Source organism: Meles meles, chromosome 5, assembly GCF_922984935.1.
Source record: "Meles meles chromosome 5, mMelMel3.1 paternal haplotype, whole genome shotgun sequence".
NCBI classification, from domain to species: Eukaryota; Metazoa; Chordata; class Mammalia; order Carnivora; family Mustelidae; genus Meles; species Meles meles.
This window is the reverse complement of record NC_060070.1, coordinates 69,845,557-69,860,224: the sequence shown is the minus strand read 5'-3', so window position 1 is coordinate 69,860,224 and position 14,668 is coordinate 69,845,557.

The following is a 14,668-nucleotide window of genomic DNA, read 5'->3' as shown; positions in this document are numbered from 1 at the left end:
TTTTTGCCCTCAGGGTTGAGCCTGTCAATTCTCTGCTCTCATATCTACCTCCTCCTCTTGGCGCTGGGGCCTCCCATCCTCAACTTTTTTTTTTTTTTTTCAGTCCCACTAATCTTTCAAAGTTGTTTATGATGTAAATACATTTCAGGGACCGAACAGGGCAGGGAACAACGGTTGCCCGGTCTTCTTTTGCGCATTCTGCCAGACTGAAGTAAGGTTGGCAAGGCATTGGAGGGGAGCTAGCTGTACCACCTGGAAAAATTTGCCCTGCCAATCAGTAGATGGCAGACAGATTGTTTCAGTTTGCCTCGAGATGTTTTAGATAAGGAGGAGTCAAGCTCAATAAATGCGTTAATGTCAGCCTGCAAATTCCAGAACGTGGCCAAGATAAATTCAATAAGAGGCCAATAGAGAAAGAGTGGGGGATTGGCAGGAAGGGGCTGGGGTGTGGGTTGGGGGAGGGTCTATCTATTCACACCCAGTCTTTTTGGTTATTGTCACAACCTCAGTGAAAGGCAGGATTCTTCTTTAGTTTCAGTGATTAGCTTCAAAAACTCTTGACAGGTTTAAGCCATGTATAAAAAGAGGGAAATATGACTGCCGAATGTGAAGGGTGTTAGTGCTCTTTGGGTTTGTTTTTGATTATTTTAAAGTCTAAATATGTTTCCTCTGCTGGTGCCCAGTTGCTATTTATTTGGCTTTAGCCTTTGATCCCCCTTATGTGGGCACATCATAAAAAACATATTCCTGCTCAAGTCTTATATTATGTAGTTTGTTTCTGCTCGGGGTGTTCACCAGGCAGGGCTGTATCCACCGAATAAGCCTCTCTTTGTTTTTGATAGACTCCAGGTGTTTATCGCTGTAAGTTAGTAATGGAGTGAACCGCAAGAAGCCAACTAGAGAAAGAAGGAATTGAGGAAAATTCTGAGTTTGATAACTCAGGAGTTTGCCTTCTGGCAACCCCCCCCCCCAAGGGAATAAATACTCTAAGAAAAAGAGGCCTTGCTTCTGCTTTTTAATCTAGTTGGATGAAATTGGGAGTTTAGTATGCATAGGTGCTCATTCATTTTACTTCTTCTATGAGTTTCTTTGAAAGTGGCCAAAAAGCCTTTTCTTCCCCCTTGAATTTTCATCATGGTACTGAAATGAGCAACAATGGCTATTTCAGAGAAGATTTCTGATGTCCATATTCTTGATCTGAGCTAGAAAGATTAGTGCCAGAAGCAATTTTCCACCTGTGGTAATTTTTCCTTTCCCCTTTCAAAAAGGAGAGGGCAGGAGGATAACAGTAATATTGGCATGAGTGCCTGACAATGAGGCAGTGAAAGTGATCAAGGGACTCCCCTGTCTTTTCCCTTCTCTTTTCAGTTTGGCTCCTTCTTATTTTTGCATTTCTTTTCTGTCCAACCAGACACCATCTTAAGGTATTTGAAGCCAATTTAAGAGCATTTCGTGATTATGAACAAGATTGTTGAACAGTCTGTCCATTTGTGTATCTTCTCTGTTTATACCAATGGATAAAGCTCTTTCCATGTTAAGGATCAAAGCTTTATTTTTCTTACCTTCAGGGTCCAAGTTCTAAGGTGAGGGTCCCTGGGGAATGCAGGTTTTGTACCATCAAAATCAGAATCCTATTCTTTCAGTTTTTTCATAAATTATTTTTTTATCTAAGTGTTACAGTTTTAGTCATAATAAAAATTTGTGTCCAGATAAGAAAATTGTGGGGTTAAACAAAATATTCATACAAAGTACACTGCAAACAGATGCAAAGTACTGTTTATAAAAAAAAAGTACTTTTTTTTATAAAGTACTACTTAAAAATGTTTTTGAACATGTGCTAGGCATCGTTCAGCTATCTTTCCATGAGTTAACACAATTAATTCTCCTGCTGACTGATCTACGAGGTAGTCACTGTTGCTATCTTCATTCATTCATTCACCTCAAAAACTGAGACACGAAGCATGTAGCTCATCTTCCCCAGCAGTGAGAGAAAGGCACAGCCAAGAATAAATAACAGACAGCTTGGTACTAAAGCTTGTGTTTTGTACCAGGTTTGTGTAAGGTGCAAATAAGAATGGGTTACGTTTCCTAACTTCCAGAAATATATGTGCTAAAACAGAATTTCTAGTTAACACGATCTTATTTGAAATCTTTAAGAGGAATAGGCTCCATAGAAAGTAAAACTTAATACTAAATGTTCTGTTATTTTGCTTGGTGTTTTTACGACAGACTATATAGTGGGACTTACATGATAAATCAACTCAAAAGTTGACTTCTGCTTGACTTTCTCTAGATAGAGTTTTTTGATATTTAAAAACTCATTTTTTTTTCTTTAGAGAGATAGAGTGAGAGCGAGGGGAGAGGAGAAGAGAGACTCTCAAGCAGGATCCACGCTTGGCTAAAATAAAGAGTCAGAGCTTAAACCAAGTGAGCTACCCAAGCGCCCCTAAAAATTCAAGTTGGTGTCTACTTTTCATGTCCAAATGGGTGTGTACAATAAATGTGTGCATTTCATCTTAAATGAAATAGGTACTCAGGACTGTAATTTAAAAAGACAAAAATTTATTCGCACTTTGGTCTTTCCAGAGCAGTAAGTTTCTCTTCCTTCATTTCTTTATTTTCTTTCTTTATTTCCTTCCTTCCTTCCTTCCTTCCTTCCTTTCCTTTTTCTCTCTCTTAATCTCTTTCTCTCTCTCTTACTTTCTCTTCCTTGCTTTCCTTATTTCTTCTTTCTGGACTACACTGTTAATCCAATCCAAAGTTGTTGCTCTCAAATTTCAAATTAGGTTTTTTAAATTCCCCAAGTAAAAATTAAGATATTTCTATATGTTTATTATCTTGGAAAGAAAGGATAGCTATTAAGAAAGTAGAAATTGGAAAGAGAATTGGACCCTAAAGAGACTCTCCAGTTTCCAAAGAAAAGGAATATTTAAGACATCTGCAATCAGTTTGGGCATTTCATTCCTCTGTTTATGTGCCAGTGAAAAGATTAGGTTGGCATTCTGGACAACTGCAGGTCCCTGCTTATGAAAAACTTCATATTCCTGTTTGGTGCCATATAGATGAGAGGGAAGGGATTGAGAGAATGGCAAAGGTTGTTCCATTTTTAGGATACCCCATTCGGTAGTACCCCGTTCTTGAGCCCCCTTTACAGATATTTCTGGCTCCATTTATATTCTATTCATGAAGACTCGTAGTCCTTCTTGGATATTCTCCCACCTCTCTACTCCACAACACACAGAACATTTAAGAAGGGTTTTTTCTGTATGTAAACAGTGGTGCAGTCTAGCATTTCTGTCTTCCCATTCCATGTTTCCGAGTATACAGGATCACATCCAAATGTGTGTGGAGCACGGTAGTAGGCTTCCCTCTCAACACAAAGTCAATACAGAGGATTTGGAAGCGCTGTGCAAGGTCGTCACACGACACCTTTTCAGGTACCTTGCTGTGCATTGGGTTTATACAGCAAAAACTCTTCCTAAGGGGCAGGACTTGGGCTTAGCATGCTTTCCACAAGAAAACAACCATTTAATCAGTGGGGGTCCCCTAGAGCAGGCTGGAAAAGGAAAAGTTCTCCAGTGGAGAAGATACACAGCTGTTTCAAAAGACGAAGGGTGATTCCAGACAAGCCAGGGGATGTCTGCACATTTGCAAAATGATGACAAGCCTAGAAAGAAGTAATTTCTTCTCTCACTCCATGCCACTGTTTCCTGAACCCCTCCAGTGACAAACGGAAGCCACTCCCACAACCAGTACAGCAGCGCGTGGCAGGGGACAGCCATACCCTCCTTATGCTTACATGCCACGGTTTTCACTTCCTTCCCTCCTCTTTTTCAACTGTCCCACTCTTATCATAGATTTTCACCTCAAGAAATAATATTTGGAGAGTGGTGCCAAAAGGATATACATTCCAACAACTTCTCTAGTTTTTCTGATCCTTGCCAGTCTGCCAGACAGTTAGACCATACTTTGACCAAATTGATTGCTCTGGCCCCTTGTAGGATCGCTTTGGTTGATCTTCTTTTGGCATCCCGCCCCCTGTGAAAGCCCAGGGCAGGTGAGGAGAAGGAGGCCTAGAACATGACTGTAGTTTTTACTGAACGGGTGTTCTTAAGTGTGTTGTTTATCAGCGTCTTCTTTACGAGCCCCACAAGAGGCATTTGTGTTGAGCCTAGCCCAGGCAAAGCTGTCCTCCCGAGTAACTGGTATGTGTCGAACTTACAGAACTTCCTAACAGCCATCTCCTAGCAGCCAACTCAACAAAATTCGAGTAAATAAAATCTTAAAAGCACAGCCGGAATACACAATTTTCATGTTACTGCCCCAATTATTTCATCAAACACATGGGCTACAGTTCATTTGAAACAAAATTGTCCTATCGCTGATCATGAAAACTGCCAGGGTATTTAAATGCTGTGGAGAAAATGGTCTGGATTTAAGTGTTTCCATTCACAAGAGTTACCGACGTTGCCAAGTAGATGAGGCTGGTGACGATGATGGTTTGTTTTTTGGAATTTTTCCTTTTTATTTTTTCCTTTTAACATCTTCTCCTAAAATTTCAAGGACTTTTGGCTTTGGCTAATTAATAAGAAATAGCAGCTGATGTCAAGGTAAATGGTAATTTAGAAATTCTGATTGTGGCAAGGCAAAGACATTTGTCAGGTAAAGAAGGAAAATAAATCTCTGGAACTACAAGACTCCGGAGATTTTACTGTAAGTACTGAAATGTTCCTTGGCTGATTGACTATATATCAATTTTTATTTGAATCAAAAGCTGTAGACGTCAAGTTGGGAAAAACTCATTGCTATTTAAGAAATAAAGGACAAAAATTAGCTCAGGACCCCCGGAAGTAGTTGCAGACCAGCGGCCTCAGCCTCCCCATCATCCCTGGACTTGTAAGAAAGGCAGATTCTTCTGACGGTGATTCTGAAAAGCTGGAGAACCTCTGCCACAGAAGAAACATCAAAACACTCCGTGGTGATGGTCCTGACTCCAACCTTTTCTCACCCAGGCTGGTTGCCCATAGACCTACTGTATCAGAAGCAACAGCTCCAGTCCACAGTATAGAAAATGACTCAGTGGGGCTCCTGGGTGGCTCAATTGGTGAAGTGTCCGACTCTTGGTTTGGCTCAGGTCTGATCTCATGAGTTAGGAGATTGAACCCTGGGGGCTGAGCATTCAGCGGGGAGTCTGCTTCAAGATTCTCTGCCTCTGCCCCCCCCTTCTCTCTCAAATAAATAAATAAAGCTTAAAAAATAAAAAGAGAGAAAAGAAAATAACCTGATGAGGTCAGTCTCACTCACTGATCAATTTTATATTTTCCCCCTGCATTACAAGGTAATGATTCAAACAAATTAACAGATGAGAAGTTATTTGACTTTTATGAATCATCAAAACATTTCTTTTCATATGGTGCTTTTTCTTCCAAGACGGAACAGTTTCCTGTGATCTGGTGAGCCTTCCACTGCAGATGTATGTGGTGGCTGAACTCGTAGCAATCTGGGAGGCTCGGGGTAGCAAGGTCTGAACCTGTGCTTTACAGTCGGCTGAGTAACACTTCTAGAAACATGGAGTATTCATAAAAACTGAAGTGAATCGCATAATGCCTATGAATTCCATCCTTATAAAAATTTTCTTTGAAATTTTAAAAATAATAATGCTCATTATATAAAAGTGAAAACAAACATCATGATGTTTCTTTCAAAGGAAAATTAAAAAGTCTCTTGTAAGACCCACCCGTTCTCCCCATCCTGCCAAACCTCCGCATAGTTATTTATTCCTCTGAGGTAATTACTATCAACAATTTGGTGAGCATCTTTCCAGCCTATAGAAGCATCTAAAAATATTCCATTCTTTAACATGAATTAAATGATACCCTACATACTATTCTACTACTTGTTTTTCCACAAAAGGATATTGTGGGTCAAATTTTTGTAGCTAGGATTTACAGAAAATAAAATTTTGAAAAATCAACGTGCAAGCTTGGGTAGCTCACACTGTTCTGTTGAGGAGGACCAAGTGTTTACCTCAGTAGGTCAACCGTGTGGTTAGGGAGAGCACATTAATACTAGTGAATCAGAGCGATTAAGCGCTGAGTTGCCTGGGACTACTTTTATGTGTGGTTCTTTAAGGAAGACATGTGAGAGGCATCAGTAAGGCTCAAGGGCCACAAAGTTGTTCATGAAAGAGGAGACAGGTAAAATGCGAAGGATCAGGGCAGTAAAAAAGAAGTGGTGGGGGGTGATGTGGAGCTTTTCAGCTTTTCTAAAGCAGGAACAAAGTCATAATAATAACAATAGCAGAACTGAGCATGCCATCTGGAAGGATAAATTAAAAGACTGGTCTGGAGTGAAGGGGAATGTTTGGGATTAGTGGGAAATCCATCGGATTAGTGGGGGAGTGGGAGTACATTTGACGTGAAGGCAAGGAAATTTAGACATGATATCATAAAATACTTGGATAAAAGTAAAAATGAAAACATTATGTGACATGGACAAGAAGGAACATCTTTTTTTCTTCACATTTATCTAACAGATACTTATTTTTTTTTGAAAAGCAAACACAAGCACACACACAGAGCCCTTCTTTTTCAAGCAGTTTCATAAAAAGAGTAAATTTTTAGCAGTATTTAGTTTTATAAGGTGGCTATTTCAATAATCAGTGTCTAAATTTGAACTTGCATAATTCATTATGTGATGATCTAAAGACTAACACATGAGTTTGCATAATGGTTAAACCCAGGGGAATAGTGTGGCTTTAAAAAACTCTTTTGGTAAGTGTTGAAGTATAATTTGTATCTCCATTTAAATTTCTTTCTTTTTTTTTTTTTAAAGATTTTATTTATTTATTTGACAGAGAGAGAGATCACAAGTAGGCAGCGAGGCAGGCAGAGAGAGGAAGGGAAGCAGGCTCCCTGCTGAGCACACAGCCTGATGTGGGGCTGGATCCCAGGACCCTGGGATCATGACCTGAGCCAAAGGCAGAGGCTTTAACCCACTGAGCCACCCAGGTGCCCCTCCATTTAAATTTCTAATAAGAAGTTTCATCCGGAGGGTTCAGCCCTACGTGTCACCCATAACAAACACTGTTCGTGGTAATTGTTTCATTTTAAAAATACGTAAGTGACAGGAGGCGAGCATCTGGTACTTTTTCAACAGGAAACTTTCTCTGGCAAAATATATATAATCCTTTCTTTGACTCAGAGGACTCTCTGAATGTTATGAAAGTGTCACCATCATAGCCGGAGAGTCCAGCACTAGAAAAGCACAGGGCTAGTTGTTTCTGATACAGGCTGAACGCTTACCAAGATTTGTTTACTTTTTCTCCTTAGACTAAGATCGAATGAACAAACTCCAAGAGAATGTTATTATAGAAAGAGACAAGGGGACATGAACAACTATATTTCATCGCTGACTTTTGGCCCATATTGAGATGTGACGTCCAAAGATTTCACACTTTGTCTCATGGTCCTGACTCATGCATAGGATAAATAGGATTTTCCCAAGGAAAGCAGCTGAATGTCATGGTGTTACAAATGTGTGTTTTTATGCCTTTAAGTCTTTTATAATGTGGCTGATTATCTTCACAAGAGAAGAACACCACACTAAAGTATCTCCCTAGGCTTTATGTAATAATGAAATATGTCTGGTGTGTTTTGTTTATTTTCTTCCTAAGTACTACACAAATTTAAATACACAATTCGTTTTAAGAAAATCTGAAAGAATAAATAAATCATTTCCAATAGGATGGAAACACACTAAAAGCAGGAATTTGGAAAAAGCCAAAAAAAAAAAGCCTTAATCCATGCATTCTTCCCATCCTTTCTCCCCCTTGTTTCTCAAAATCCAGCTTGTAGTTCAGGATTTAAAAATATTATACCTAAAGTGTTCTTCTCTCCCTCTTACCCATGTTTCTTCCCACTTTTTTTTTTTTCCCCTTAGGCTCTATACTGGTGAGAATTTGGTGTATGAGTCTGGGGCAGTTTATGGGCACCAGTTATTTTGGTCTACTAATCTTTCCCAGGCTTTCCCTATTTTCAAGACACATTCTAATTTGGGGTCATATGGATCATTTATAAGGAAATGCCTTTTTGTAATCCACTTGCCCCTACATATATTTTTATTTGTAATATTTACACAGCTAATTTGACCAGAGGAGAAACTGCTCTTGGAACATGAGTCATTTCTACACAGAGAACAAATTTAGTTCTAATCAAGATCTCTATGATTAGGAACGGGTGTTCAGAGTAATTTGGAATTCAGGGCAGCTACCAATGTAGTGTGCACTTAGATTTTTAGATGTGGTGGTGAACTGTTGAAAAGAAACTGGCTGAGATTTGAACATCATTCCAAGTGGAAAAAGAAAAATAGCTTGTCTTTGGGCTTCATGCCATTTTCTTCCTTTGGTGTCTGAAGAAGAATTTTTTTCTGGTTAGGGGAGAAAGTGAAGCACCAAGGACCCTAGTAGTACCCCAAAATGGTTCCTCTACAAGGAAGGAATATTTGCCCCATATATCTCCGTAAAAGTAGGTCTAGGAAATTACAGACGAACTCTTATTGCTGGGACTGGAATAGAAGGAATAGAAGATTACAACGTTCTCTATTCCAAAATGTCCAATATTAGATTGTTTAGAATAGATTTAGCTGTAGTACTAAAAACCTGATGTAAACTGTATTAACACAAAGGAAAATTATTATAACACAACTTAGAAATCCCAGAAACAAGACTTCAGGTATGATTAGTTTAGTAACTTGGAGGCATCAACAGGGCCAGAGTTTTTTCTTCCCTCACAGTCAGCTTGGGACCACCGCAACCTCTCCTGGATGTGAGAGATCAGACAAAGGTAGTGAGGAGTCTCCTTTCTGGATCATACCCAATAGGAGAAAGGGAAAGAAATTCTTGCCTTCAAAAGTGGTAAGAGACTTTTCCTTTCAATCTGGTTATAGCTTTGAACTCATGGGAGTGGTCAGAAGAACACCATCTGCTAATTGACTCCAAGTATCAAGATCCACCTTAGGAGCTGGGCATAGACTCGTTACTGTTTTGTTCATTGCGGTATTGAAATACTTTTTGCTGCCATTTCTGGAAAAGCCCCCCCCCCCAATTAAATTTAATTCTTCTTAAAGGGAATACAGTTAGAGTAACTTTGCTATTAGGATCCGGAACTAAGAACAAAGGATGAACGCAATAGAACCATGTGCTGTATGCAAGTAATTTACAGGTGTTATCTGGGAACCCAACCTCATTTTGAAGCTCTGTGTCTATGGAAAAATGCGTTCTAAGTTAAAAAAAAATCAACCTCCAATTGAGTAGGCTGTATTTATTTCCAACATTTAGCAGAGTCTGGTATAGGATAGATGATCAGTAAATATATATTGAAAACACGCATGACATGGAAAATACAACGCATTTGTAAGTTCAGAATACCTGCCTTCAACTCAACTCCTTTTTCAGTGAACTTTAAGTGGGAGATATGACACCTCTAAGAAAGTGTTAGTGATCAACAGAGGAAGGTATGTAATAAAATACTAAATTGAATATCACCAAGAATTCCAAATATAAACTGTAGCCATTAAGATCTAAGGACAACCGGGTGGGGGGGGGCAATTGTTGTCAGAGAATGAGTTTTAAAAGAGTTAAATCAAAATTGAACCTGAAATTATAAAAAGGAAAATGAATGTATCACAGTATTTAAAAAATATAACTTAATAAACTGTAAAATTTAGAGGATTTTTCACCATAGTGTTAGGTATTTAAATTCTATAACTACAGGTGTATGTTAAAAAATACCATTGGGGCACCTGGGTGGCTCAGTGGGTTAAAGCCTCTGCCTTCAGCTCAGGTCATGATTCCAGGGTCCTGGGATCAAGCCCCACATGGGCTCTCTGCTCAGCAGGGAGCCTGCTTCCTCCTTTCTCTCTGCCTGCCTCTCTGCCTACTTGTGATCTCTGTCTGTCCAGTAAATAAATAAAATCTTAAAAAAAAAAACCCACCAAAAATAGTGGTGCCTTCTTGTCTCAGTCAGTTAAGTGTCTGTTTTCGGCTCAGGTCATGATCTCTGGGTTCTGGGATCAAGCCCTGCATCAGGTTCCCTGCTCAGTGGGGAATCTGTTTCTCCTTCTTCCTCTGGCCAACCCCTGTCCTGCTTATGCTGTTTCTCGGTCTCTTAAATAAATAAAACCTTTTAAAAAATAACCAAAATAATTTCTTATATCAAACTGGTATTCATATGTAGTCAAAATTTTTTAGCCATATCTTTGCAATGCATGTTAGAATTTCATCAGCTATGATTTTAGGAAAAATATTTTTCAATTTGAAGAATCCACATAGGGAAGGATAGTGTCCTAGATGTAGACTTCTTTTTTTTCTCTCTCTTCTCTTTTTCTTTCTTTCTTTCTTTCTTTCTTTCTTTCTTTTAAGATTTTATTTATTTATTTGACAGAGAGACACAGCGAGAAGGAACTCAAGCAGAGGGAGTGGGAGAGGGAGAAGCAGGTTTCCCACCAAGCAGAGAGCCCCATGTGGATCTCGATGTGGGGCTCAATCCCAGGACCCTGGGATTATGACCTGAGACGAAGGCAGACACTTGACGACTGAGCTACCCAGGTGCCCCACTTTCTTTCTTTAGAACAGGGCATGACCTGGTCATGTTGGCATAGGCCATTTGCCTTTGAGTAATGAGCTGAGAACCTAGAAGTTCTCTCTCCTCAAAATATGTTTCCTATTCTACCATCTTCCTAGTAAAATCTCACCACCAGCTATTCATTCCTGTGAATCAGTATATGTAAGTATATGTACTCTTTTGAAAACTTAAGTCATTCACTTCTTAATATATAAAGCAGCTCTAATTAATTCTTCCTTCCCTATAGTTAAACGTGGTCACAGAGAAAATTCATTAACCCATAATCATTTATTGACACCTGCCATGACTGGATATTATATAAATCTCTGGGTTACAAAGACATCTTATAAGCAGTCTCTTTTTTTCAGAAGTCCATAATTTTGCTAAGAGACCAGCTTAACTACAGTGATGTGGTGGGGCATGTTACGTGGGTGGCGATGCTAATCCACACACTAGGGGTGACGGAGGAAGTGTTTTGTGAGGATGTGGAACTTCAGCATAGTCCAAGTGGCAAAACCTCTGAGTTTTGGGTGGGATGGTATTTTTAAGATAAGGAGTAGGGAAATATATGGCAAGAAGTAAAGACAGCACAGGTTACATTTTAATGATTTAAAAATAATCTTTTATAAAATGATCTCTTAAATTGAGACATTCATGTAACATTTGTTTGACATTTAGAATAAAACTGTAGTCAATTAATAACCTTGACAACAGAATGTGTAAGACAAATGTTACAAGATGCTTCTGAATATGTGGTGATGTCACTCCTATTCCCCTTTATCTCCCAAATACAAAACAGATGAAGGCTAAGTGACAGATGTGGACACAATTGATGGTAATGGTTACAGGATTGGAAGTTACTCATGACCGACAAAACATCACAACATTCCTTGCTTTTTTCCAAGTACTCCTCTTCATGTGGGCAACAATTTCCTGTGCAAAAGCCCAGAGCAATTCCTCTCAGGTCTGAGTCTCACAGTTATCACTTAGACATTATTTCTAAATTATTTTAAATATTAACTTAGACCATAAGCCCTGATGGTACAATACATGAATGTATATCCTGATCAGTAAATAAAGCTGGTTAATAGCACGGTCTTCAATCACAGGTTACACTGATGTGATTACACCATTATGTCTGAAGACTGAGCTTATAAGATTTAGGTGTCAAATCACTTGCACCATTCCCAGTCCCCTTTTAAAGTATGAATTGCACTATCATGGGGTCACATGGTTTCTCAGTCTTGGCACTTTTTAACCTTTTCATCCAGATAATTTTATGGAGGTGGAGGAGGGAGTTTCCATTGGCAGGATTCCTGGCCTTTACTTACTAGATACTGGAAGCATACTCTTGCCCCACCAAATGGTGATGACCAAAAATGTCTCCAGACATTGCCAAATGACCTCTGGCGGGCAGAATCATCCCCGGCTGAGAACCACTAGGCTATATGCCACACCAATATCCACTCTTAAGTAGTATAATTGATACTGTTTATAGATCTATTTTATGGAACTATAAGGGGTTGAAAAGACGCTTACACATGACTCACTGAGAAAGCCTGTCAGACCAACCAGATCAGCAACACTTATAACCAATGATACATCAGAATACACTTGACCACAGACTACAGTATACAACTTAATCAGGAGGAAGTGAAGTGGAAGGTGCACCATGTGGTATGATACAATGGATTTCTCTTTGTGTGTGATTTTTCCCTGCTTTTAAAGGTAATGAATGTGTTCATTACAGAAAAAGGGTAATATATAGACGTAAGAAGAAGAAAACAAAAATTAGTCCTAAAATTAGATAATGATTATTGTCAAAATTGTCATCACACTGTTTCCACTTGACTCTTCTTTCTCTGACATGTGAAGGACCAAGGGCCAAGAAAGACTGTATCTTCAGACAAAGTAGTAGAACAAAGAGGTTGCATGGAGCAGAACTACAGCTGACTCCAGCTGACAGGAAACAAAAGCAAGAATTTAATCTTTATGTCACTAAGTTTATAGATTATTTTTTACTGCAGCATAACCTCATAAAATCTGCCATATATTTTATTCTTGTCTATAAACATACACATATATCATGAATAAAGTATAAATGTAGTATTTAAATCTATACAATTCTAGTTTCATATATATATTTTAAATAATTGTGGTAATTTTCACTTATGTTTCTTTGTGATTTACTTTTTTCTCTTTAATCATTTTCAAATATAATTTTTCCTCTCTTACATGAATTTGAATAACTGCCTGGTATTCTATTGTACTAAGCCAACTCCCTATGTTATTATATATTTTTAAAAAGATTTTATTTATTTATTTGACATACAGAGATCACAAGTAGACAGAGAGGCAGGCAGAGAGAAGAGGAAGCAGGGTCCATGCTGAGCAGAGAGCCCAATGTGGGGCTTGATCCCAGGACCCTGGGATCATGACCTGAGCTGAAGGCAGAGGCTTTAACCCACTGAGCCACCCAGGTGCCCCTGTTATTACATTCTACTGTATTTTCAATTAATACCCTTATCCATAGCATTCCTACACAGAAATCTTTAATCTTTATGTGCATCTCTGATTATTTTCATAGGATAAGTCAAGGAAGTAAAAAACTGTGCAAAGAAGGTGATCACTTGTAAAGCTTTTCTTAGAGGTTGCAAAGTTGCTTACCGTAATTATCACACTGGTAGTCTCTCTCCAGGGTGGAACCAGGTGTTACTTACTCATACCCTTCATCAAAATTGGAGATGAACATTATGTTCAAAAAGAAAACCTTTGAAAATGTCATAGAAGGGCGCCTGAGTGGCCCCATTGGTTAAACAACTGACTTTTGGTTTCAGCTCAGGTCATGATTTCAGGGTCCTGGAATTGAGCCCTGCGTCAGGCTCCATGCTCAGTGTGGAGACTGTTTGTCCCTCTCCCTCCCCCACCGCCTTTCCCCCCACTCACTGAAGCATGTGTGTATTTGTGCTCACTCTCTCTCTCTTTCTCTCAAAAATAAATAAATAAAATCTCTAAAAAAAGCAAAAATGTCATGGAGCAAAATACTTTTTTTTTTTTTCAGTTTCTTTTCCTGGCTTGCTAGTGACATTATTTTTTGCATACTATTTTAAGTGTGCTTCTCCCTATTTTCAAAGTAAACAGGAAACAGGTTTATGAAACCTGATTTTCCTACTCAAGTTGGAAGACTAACATGGGTAGGACCAAGGTTCCAAATCAATAATCCAATAATACACTCTAACAATAAAATACAGTAGAAATGTCAGCATGGAAAAAATTCATGTAAAGATGATTTCAAGTGAACGTTGAAGGGAATGAAAAGGCAGAGAACAATGTTCTATGCCACTCACCCATCTGTGCATTCATTCAACAAATAAGTAACTAGAAGAGCCAGGCATTGTGAAGATTTTGAGGATACAGGGTCACAGAAGCTAGACAGGCTTCCTGTCTACACTGAGCTTGCAGCCTAATGGCCAAATAATTACACCAGCAAATCCATTGATTTGATGGTGTCCCAACAGGATAAGGTCAGAGCCAGTAATCACATGACAGAAATATCCAACCATGTCAGAGCCCCCTTCAAAACGTTCCTGTAAGGGAACATGTTATTTAGCAAGTAGCAGATTGAAGATTCGAATCCAAGTCTTCTTGATGCTCCAACTCTGTGCTCAGCCAAAGATGCGTATAGTGTAATTTAGGAGGGTAGTACATAAGATATGTAGAAAGAGAATATATTGACAAAACAGTATCACCTTATATTTCAGGTTTGTAGATGTGCATCTCTAGTCTAGAAAGGAATGTGTTAGCTCTTCAGTGATACTGCTTGGTTAACATTTCTGTTTTTATTATTAGCTCCTCTGATGATTTCCCTATAGTACATCAAAAAGTCAAGTTCTTTGGCAAAAATTATAATTAACATGTGTTTATGTGCACAGATACATTCATTTTATCTTCATGATTAAATGTTAGTTATTGAAGCAGAAATGGGTTTTTAAAAGCTGGATGGCTGTTTGGGTATGTAAAGCAAGTTAAACCTGACAATAAGGCAT